Source organism: Poromitra crassiceps (genome assembly GCF_964638095.1).
Source record: "Poromitra crassiceps genome assembly, chromosome: 1".
Taxonomy (NCBI): domain Eukaryota; kingdom Metazoa; phylum Chordata; class Actinopteri; order Beryciformes; family Melamphaidae; genus Poromitra; species Poromitra crassiceps.
The window spans coordinates 970,481-980,091 of record NC_139623.1 but is presented as its reverse complement, the minus strand read 5'-3'; positions in this window follow the sequence as shown (position 1 = coordinate 980,091).

Genomic DNA, 9,611 nt, shown 5'->3' with positions numbered 1-9,611 from the left:
TTATCACGGTAATAATGTGTACGCACCAGGAAAGGCCAATGTCTTATACAAAGGTGCATGCAAGATAGAGCGCTGACACAAACAGTTCCATTACTTGCAATAACATTGTCAAGTCAAGTCAAGTCAAGTCAAGTTTATTTGTATAGCACATTTCATACACAGAGGCAATTCAAAGTGCTTCACATAAAATGGTTGACAGGAAAATAAAAGAAAAGAAGAATTGTGCACCAAACGTATATTTTGCAGACATTATACAGCAGCCCCGTCGAGATCGTTTGGCAACAGGGTGGAAAGTGGAACCAACAATCCATGGCCTTTGTTGAGCTGAGGTGAGGTGATCTGCAGAGTGTCCTCACTGGAGTCAAACTGTTTAGACATGCTGAGACAAACATGGCTAAATCCTGAGCTTTGTTTATAGCGAGGATTGGACGGAGGAGGTGTTTTCATTTCATTTGATGTGAGTGGAGCAAGGAGACGGATAAACCTATTTGTTTAGCTCATCTTAGACGGAAGAACCGAAGCCACGGACCTGATTTGGGACGCTCAAGCAACAACCAGTCCTGCATACAGATGAAGTACAGAGTCAATTGGTATCTTGCCCGTGACAGGTCTTTGACAGGTCACTGACAGGTCCTTGGCAGATTAAACAAAGATAACAAAGGAACACAAAAACCTATCTTATCATAACTTCAACCATTCACCCTCTTAAAGGTAAATAAACAATATAGATAGCATTAGTTTCTCTAAAGTAATGGTGTAACAAAGTTCTGGCAGCCGGCTGGCAGCAGATAGGCCTTCGGCTGGGAGCATCCACTGAAGATTGCTGCCACTATACATGCAGACACACATTCATATGTAAACACAGACTCTCACAATTGGTTGGAATGGAGGCGCAGAATAAGAAAGGAGGGGGGAAAGTAGAAGGGTGTGGATGTGTGTGTGAATGTGAGAGGTGTGTGTGTGTGTGTGTGTGTGTGTGTGTGTGTGTGTGTGTGTGTGAGAGAGAGAGAGAGAGAGAGAGAGCGCAAACTAGAGAGTCTCCCATATTGTGAGGGTCAGAACAGGTTACATAAACACACTGTGGGACTAGGTTAACACACTAATCTCTGTCCACTTCTCTGGAGAAGAAAGAAGGTTTTGTTGAAGCCAAATTATGATGCCTCTTTGGCTCATTCTCCCAAATGCTGCTCTGTATGACTGTTTTGAAGTGGAGAAGTCTGTTCTGTCTGACTGTTTTGAAGTGGAGAAGTCTGTTCTGTCTGACTGTTTTGAAGTGGAGAAGGCTGTTCTGTCTGACTGTTTTGAAGTGGAGAAGGCTGTTCTGTCTGACTGTTTTGAAGTGGAGAAATCTGTTCTGTATGACTGTTTTGAAGTGGAGAAGTCTGTTCTGTCTGACTGTTTTGAAGTGGAGAAGGCTGTTCTGTCTGACTGTTTTGAAGTGGAGAAGGCTGTTCTGTCTGACTGTTTTGAAGTGGAGAAATCTGTTCTGTCTGACTGTTTTGAAGTGGAGAAATCTGTTCTGTCTGACTGTTTTGAAGTGGAGAAGTCTGTTCTGTATGACTGTTTTGAAGTGGAGAAGTCTGTTCTGTATGACTGTTTTGAAGTGGAGAAGTCTGTTCTGTCTGACTGTTTTGAAGTGGAGAAGGCTGTTCTGTCTGACTGTTTTGAAGTGGAGAAATCTGTTCTGTCTGACTGTTTTGAAGTGGAGAAGTCTGTTCTGTATGACTGTTTTGAAGTGGAGAAGTCTGTTCTGTCAGACTGTTTTGAAGTGGAGAAGTTTGTTCTGTATGACTGTTTTGAAGTGGAGAAGTCTGTTCTGTCTGACTGTTTTGAAGTGGAGAAGTCTGTTCTGTCTGACTGTTTTGAAGTGGAGAAGTCTGTTCTGTCTGACTGTTTTGAAGTGGAGAAGTCTGTTCTGTCTGACTGTTTTGAAGTGGAGAAGTTTGTTCTGTATGACTGTTTTGAAGTGGAGAAGTCTGTTCTGTCTGATTGTTTTGAAGTGGAGAAGTCTGTTCTGTCTGACTGTTTTGAAGTGGAGAAGTCTGTTCTGTCTGACTGTTTTGAAGTGGAGAAGTCTGTTCCGTCTGACTGTTTTGAAGTGGAGAAGTCTGTTCTGTCTGACTGTTTTGAAGTGGAGAAGTCTGTTCCGTCTGACTGTTTTGAAGTGGAGAAGTCTGTTCTGTCTGACTGTTTTGAAGTGGAGAAGTCTGTTCCGTCTGACTGTTTTGAAGTGGAGAAGTCTGTTCCATCTGACTGTTTTGAAGTGGAGAAGTCTGTTCTGTATGACTGTTTAGAAGTGGAGAAGTCTGTTCTGTATGACTGTTTTGAAGTGGAGAAATCTGTTCTGTATGACTGTTTTGAAGTGGAGAAGCCAATCTCATTTCAACCACTTAGATTGTGTTTTTTGTTAAAATTTTCACTTTGTCTTTTTTTAATTCGCAAAACAAAAATGAAACAATTATGAAAGAAAAAGAGAAGTAATGATATTCAAAATGTTAAAAGTTGCCAATAACGGGTTGAAAAACTGACACTTTAGGTTACTAGTTACCACAGAAGAACAACCTGAGGCGTGTCCCCTCTACTCTGTTGATGAAGCCATTCACACAGCCTGTTAACCCAGAGGCTCAACAGTACCTTCCTCAGGATATGTTCAGGGCTTCCTCGACTCAACCTGGCCTATTATGATCAAGCTCCTTCTCGCTCTACACTCGTGTCAACTCAGCTTTCTCTAATAATGCCAGACAGTAAATCTGTGGCTCAAAGATCTCCCTTTTTCCACCTCCCCAAATATTCCAGGGCTCAAACAGTGGGCCATTATGAACAGTGATCAGTGAAAGGGCCCATTGATTTGTGGGGCTGGTTGAAGGTCATGTATGGACTCACACTGGAGTAGTTGTAGCTAAGAACAGAGAGGGAGGGAGAGATCGAGAGAGAGCAAAAGGCTGAGGCCAGTCGATGTATGGCAGCAGACCTGGAAGTGCAGCGTCCCTCAGGAGCCCCTCCAAACAGCCGCCCATTTCCTCCGTTGGGAGGAGCTCAACAGACCCAACACCTATGAGCTCCTTTGTGTGTTTTCTGTCCTGCGTCCGAACAACAACAGCTAAGGTTTAATACAGCATTCCTAGAGGGAGGAAATGTGCTTCTTCTTCAAATTTTCCTCTACCAATGATCAAGCTCGCATCGCTTTTCCTCTACCAATGATCAAGCTCGCATCGCTGCGCTGCCACTTTTTAAACAGTGGAACTTATTTTGAAAGCCTCAGGGAATATTGGAATGGACGGATGGGGGAAAGGTTGGGGTGGCCCGGAGGCTCAGTGGTTGGGGTGGCCCGGTGGCTCAGTGGTTGGGGTGGCCCGGTGGCTCACTGAGTACAGAGCATACCATATAAGGCCATCCTTCCCGCAGCGACCTATAGGTTGGAAACCAGCCCGTGGTCGCCTGCATGTCCTCCCCTCTCTCTCTCCCATACCTTCCTGCCTCTCTCTACCTTCACCTATCACCCCCGCCTGCATACCTGTGAACCCAATGACACTGTAAGTAGAGTTTATAGGTATATTGGTCCAAGGCAGTGATAGCTAATTAAAAAGGCCAAAAGGGCAGAATGCCCCCAGAGGTCATGGCGGGTGAGCACACTTTGATAACATGAGGGGGATCGTTTCACCATGATCTCATCTTGCCTTGCACTTTGATCTTTGTGCCTTTCCCCTCCTCTGCTCTACTTGTGTGTTCATTCTAATTCAAACAGCCCACTTTAGCCTTAGTTCCCATAGAGTCTCATATCTGTCAACACCTTGTACACCACCACCAAACCACCCAAGCCAGTCGTTCTCACTCTCACCAGCCGACTGCATGACACAGATGTCAGCCTGTCAAACTTATATTTATTTTCACTTTCATTTCTACAGGGGAGTCTCACCGAGAGCAATACTCTTTCAAGAGCGCCCTGTTCACATTCACACCTGGAATCTGACCAGAGCAACCACAGTCTGATCTGCTGGCCACTGAGCAGCTCCTCCACTGGAGTGGTTGGGTTAAGGGCCTTGCTCAAGGGCACCTCAGTGGTTGTAATGAGCTCAAGCGCTGCTCTTTCACTTTCCCCACCCAGATTGATCCTGCCGGGGATTGAACTGACAACCTTTCGGTCACAAGCTCTCTTCTCTAACCTTTACAGTAGGCCACCACATGATGGCCATTCCTCCCGACCACAGCTACATAAACACGGTCTGTAAAACATGCAATGGAATTAATTTTCTTTTGCACATTTATTTGATCTCTTCCAACCCATAGTTTCCCTGCCTTTGGTCACTCTGACTTAAGAAGCAGCTAACTCTCAAATAATTTCATTAGTCTGTTTCCCTGCCTTTGGTCACTCTGACTTAAGGAGCAACTAACTCTCAAATCATTTGATTAGTCTGGATTTCAGTGGAGAGTTGAGTGTCCCACATTGACCTAAATGCAGTTTCAGATGCTTTTTCACTGCCAGGAATAGAATTCTGGGGAAAACACTGCTAAACAATTTTCTATGAAGGTCATATGCATTATGAGCATTAGGGGTGGGACAAAATAGAGAAATATCGTGATACTCCCTCTTGTGATGCATTATCGATACACTGGCACCATATCATGATGCCATATTGTGACATTTATCCTGTGTATTTTTTTGCATAATTTTTCGCATTCCCCCCTCCCCTGTAAACTTAATTTATTCCCCCCTCCCCTGTAAACTTAATTTATTCCCCCCTCCCCTGTAAACTTAATTTATGCAGATTGAAAATATTTTAGCGTGGCATCATTTTGTATCCATCCTTTAAACATTTTAAGTTCCTTTAAACATTTTAACTTCACACGTGAAGTCATGGAAAGGTTGCAGTTTTTCCTCTTTAGTTACACATATATTGTGATGTATCATAGATAAAAATTTCTTGCAATGTATCGCTGTATCATGATACCATCATTATCGAGGGCCAAGCATCATGATAGTATCGTACCATGAGTTACTCTGCGATTCCCACTCCTAATGAGCATATTCATAAGACATTATAATGCATTAAAAACTCTTTATAAATGTTTATAATGATGTATGGCAACTTATAACAATCAATCAATCAATTAATCAATCAATCAATCAATCAATCAATCAATCAATCAATTTTATATTTATATAGCGCCAAATCATAACAAGACTTATCTCAAACAACTTTTATAAAGGGTTCTGTGCGCATCTTCCAGCAGAATGCAGCTGAAGCAGGTGCTTCTCAGTTTAAGGACAGCAAACTTCAACGAGAGAAAGGAGGGACTGGAGCACACTGATCTGCAGCTTTTCATTGGTAAACAGGTGACTAATGTTTTGACACTATTGTGTCTTCATCAGTCAGAAATTAACTTTCATAAAGTATTATAAGTTATAATGGACATCATGTATTATAGGTTTAACATTCATAATGCTTTATACCTCCATGCCAAAGTGTGTTTGAAAGAATAATATTTGTTAGTTTATACTTTACCTGTAGCCAGCAAATACTGCCCATAAGTCCTCGTAACTGTGTTATAGTATCATAAAATAATAATAATAACCTTATAGTGCTGTCACTTTACTTCAAGCTCACAAAGTCCTGCTATGGTGTATTAACAATGTTTATTATAATACATTACTGTATGCCCACCACTTATAATACTTTATAAACATTGTTATAAGTTGCCATGGATGATTATAAACATGTATGAGTTTTATAAATCTTTATAAATGCATTATAATGTCTTATGAATAATGTCTTATGAATGTGCTCACAATGCATTATAGACATGAAAGTGTTACCATCATTTCTGGTCACGACAAAAAAAATCGGCTATCTGCGACTCCAGTGTAAAAAGATCAGGTCCAGATGTGAACTCTTCCCTATATTATACTGGCAGGTGCTGATGAAGGTATATGGTTCCCTTGCTCCATAGAGTCTGGCTGTAATCACATTTAATGACCATGTTTGTGAATCGTTTACCATCAGCTGTACAGCGGGGGAAGTGTGGCCAGGTGTTGCAGTCACAGGATGCTGTAGAATCAATAGAACAAAGGGAGAAAATCATGTGTTTGGCTGTGATTTGATTCTCTGTAATTGTATTTGTCTTTGTCTGCCACCTCCTCCTCTTCCTGGCCAAAAAACCCCACAGGGATAAATACAGTATGAAGCATACTGACAACGGGCTGCTGTATATGATGCACACTGGGGTGACTGAGATCTTGCATTAGGCTGGTCGTTGTGTGTTGTGTTGTGTTGTGTTGTGTTGTGTTGTGTTGTGGTGTGGTGTGGTGTGTGTGTGTGTGTGTGTGTGTGTGTGTGTGTGTGTGTGTGTGTGTGTGTGTGTGATTAAAGTGCCATAATAAGAGATTGTGTCTATAAAACATCTGGTTCAAAAGCTTAAGAGAGGTGATGCACATTATACAAAGGAGCAGGCTTTATCATGTTTAAAAGAACAGCTCACCCTAAATCCAAAAGACATATATTCCCTGTCACCTGTAGAGCTATTTATCCATCTATATAGTTTTGTGTTAGTTGCCTGAGTCATCCGCAGAGTTTCTGCCTTCTCTCCAATAGAATGGAACTGGAGGACACTCGGCTTGTGGTGCTCAAAGTGCCATAGAAATACATTTGAAAAACTCAACAGCAACGTCTCTTTCCAGAAATCATGACCCCGTTACTCAAGATAATCCACAGATCTCGTTATCAGCAGTTTCATGGGGGAACTATTTTCTTTTGACCGAACTACACCCACTAGCTGCTAGCTAGTTCCTACATGAGAGTGCAAAAGAAAATAGTTCCTACATGAAACTGCTCACAACAAAGTCTGTGCATTATTTTGAGTAACCGGGTCATGATTTCTGGAAAGAGACAATGCTGTCAAATGTATTTTTTGGGTGCTTCGAGCACTACAAGCAGGGTGCCATCACTGCATCCAGTTCCATTGTATTGGAGAGAAGGCAGAAACTCTGCAGCCGATATCTCCAAAACTCAGGCAACTATCCCAAAACGATATAGATGGATAAATAGCATTACAGGTGGAAGGAAAAATATGTATTTTGGATTTTAGGGTGAGCTGTGCCTTTAACAATGTTGTGGATAAGATAATGCAATTAGTATGAATGATTTATGTAGTAACATACTGTATACCAACAGCCTTATTATGTATATAGCCTATTACATAATCATTCATTTTGTTAATATTACAACTCAGTTTGGCTGAAGGGTGTTTTATTGTACGGTGTTGGACGAAGAGTATAATAGCTGTGTTTTATACTCTCTTTCAACATCCCGCAGCCTAGATGACCCAGCAGGTCACCTGATCCTTGTCACTCTCTCAGAACGCTGTCCCTGACTGTTGGCTGTGAACATGATCTGTCTGCTGGAAACCAAGAAGGCTTCCTCTGTTGCTCAATGTGCAATTTCAGCCTTATCACTGCTGCTCCTGCTTATCACTGCTGCTCCTGCTTATCACTGCTGCTCCTGCTTATCACTGCTGCTCCTGCTTATCACTGCTGCTCCTGCGCAGCGACTTGCGGTTTTCAATCTCTCTCAGTGTCTTTATCTTTCTCTCTTTGTAAAGCTGTGCCAGGGGAAAACATTGGTCTGCTGCCTTGACAATAAAATGAGTCAGTGAGGGTAGGATCATGTGAGGTGCACTGGAGTCAGTGAGGGTAGGATCATGTGAGGTGCACTGGAGTCAGTGAGGGTAGGATCATGTGAGGTGCACTGGAGTCAGTGAGGGTAGGATCATGTGAGGTGCACTGGAGTCAGTGAGGGTAGGATCATGTGAGGTGCACTGGAGTCAGTGAGGTGCACTGGAGTCAGTGAGGGTAGGATCATGCTACTGGCAAGTCTTCAGGGGGACTTTCCTTTTTATTTGGATCTGAAATGCACCTTTTTGTTAAATGGAGGGTTAGGAGGAACTTGGCGTTGATTTGTCTGACATTGTATGGGGTATTATATATATATATTTATATATGACATTGTATGGGGGTAGGAGTCTGTCTGTGATACAACTCTGCTCAGTTAATAGTAGGCACCAGCTGAATCAATTCAAAGTCGCTCATCGTCTTCACTATTCTAAGCATAAGTTGCATAAGATCTTCCCTTCTGTCTCACCACTGTGTGACAGATGTCAGAAGTCAGAAGGCACTCTGTCTCATGCCTTCGTTCTGCTGTTCACTGTCGGGATTCTGGGCCAAAATATTTGACTGGTACTCTAAGGCCTACAAAATAACCCTTCAGCCGGAGGCAGAACTTGCCATCTTCGGCTGCTCAGAGACTTCTCTGGACTTCCTACAGCTGTGCAACAGCGTCTGACGCTGGGGACAATTCTCATTTTGATGGAATGGAAATCACCCTCTTCACCCTCTTTCCAATTGTGGTTGACGGACATGATCTCTGTTCTAAGGATGGAGAGACTCAGGTCCCTAATATCAACTCAATTAAAAAATGTCTAACTATTTGGGATCCGTTTCTAGCCTACCTCGATGAGGTTAGGGGCAGCAGGTGACTTGCTCGGCTAGTTCCTCATTTACCTCTTGCACAACATCTCTTAGAAGCACATAAGCATCCTATCCAGCTGGTAGCACCATATTATATTACAAAACTGTAATATTGAGTGTCGTTGTGGCATCTTTTTTGTTTGTTTGTTTTTTGTTTTTTTTCCTACTCTGATTAATATAACACACTAATGATTCAATCTAATTTATATCAGTTCATGAAAGCTTTTACATTTGCTGTTCTGATCACCGGTGTCCCATACACCCTAACCTGTAGGTCTTTCCTGGAAAAAACCATCTGTTGCACATAGTGATGTTACCTTTCTGTTGCACATAGTAGTGATGTGTTACCTTTCTGTGTCATATAGTGATGTGTTACCTTTATGTTGCACATAGTAGTGATGTGTTACCTTTCTGTTGTGATGTGTTACCTTTCTGTTGCACATAGTAGTGATGTGTTACCTCCCTGTTGCCCATAGTGATGTGTTACCTTTCTGTTGCACATAGTGATGTGTTACCTTTCTGTTGCACATAGTGATGTTACCTTTCTGTTGCACATAGTGATGTGTTACCTTTATGTTGCACATAGTAGTGACGTTACCTTTCTGTTGCACATAGTAGTGATGTGTTACCTTTATGTTGCACATAGTAGTGACGTTACCTTTCTGTTGCACATAGTAGTGATGTGTTACCTTTATGTTGCACATAGTAGTGACTTTACCTTTCTGTTGCACATAGTGATGTGTTACCTTTATGTTGCACATAGTAGTGACGTTACCTTTCTGTTGCACATAGTGATGTGTTACCTTTATGTTGCACATAGTAGTGACGTTACCTTTCTGTTGCACATAGTAGTGATGTGTTACCTTTATGTTGCACATAGTAGTGACTTTACCTTTCTGTTGCACATAGTGATGTGTTACCTTTATGTTGCACATAGTAGTGACGTTACCTTTCTGTTGCACATAGTGATGTGTTACCTTTATGTTGCACATAGTAGTGACGTTACCTTTCTGTTGCACATAGTAGTGATGTGTTACCTTTCTGTTGCACATAGTGATGTGTTACCTTTCTGTTGCACATAGTGATGTGT